This window comes from Nomascus leucogenys, chromosome 12 (assembly GCF_006542625.1).
Source record: "Nomascus leucogenys isolate Asia chromosome 12, Asia_NLE_v1, whole genome shotgun sequence".
Lineage (NCBI taxonomy): Eukaryota > Metazoa > Chordata > Mammalia > Primates > Hylobatidae > Nomascus > Nomascus leucogenys.
The window spans coordinates 95,870,426-95,870,733 of record NC_044392.1 but is presented as its reverse complement, the minus strand read 5'-3'; positions in this window follow the sequence as shown (position 1 = coordinate 95,870,733).

The following is a 308-nucleotide window of genomic DNA, read 5'->3' as shown; positions in this document are numbered from 1 at the left end:
AAAATTTTTACTCATTATTTGATTGTTGGAACAGCAGTAGATATAGCTATTTTTTGGTCATAAGACAAATTCTAATAAACGACCATTATTTTGATTAATTTATAGATGAGTTTATTTCCCCCTTCAACTTGATAATTATAGATAGGAAAAGTAAATTTGTATTGAATTTGCCCTATTAAATTCTCATGTCAGTGATGACAATAACATTCAGATTTCCTTCAAATTCTGTCTATACAGTATTTTAGCAAACCTATGCTAGTAACACTAGAAAGAATAAATTTACAAACCAAAGACTTTCTGAAGGTCAT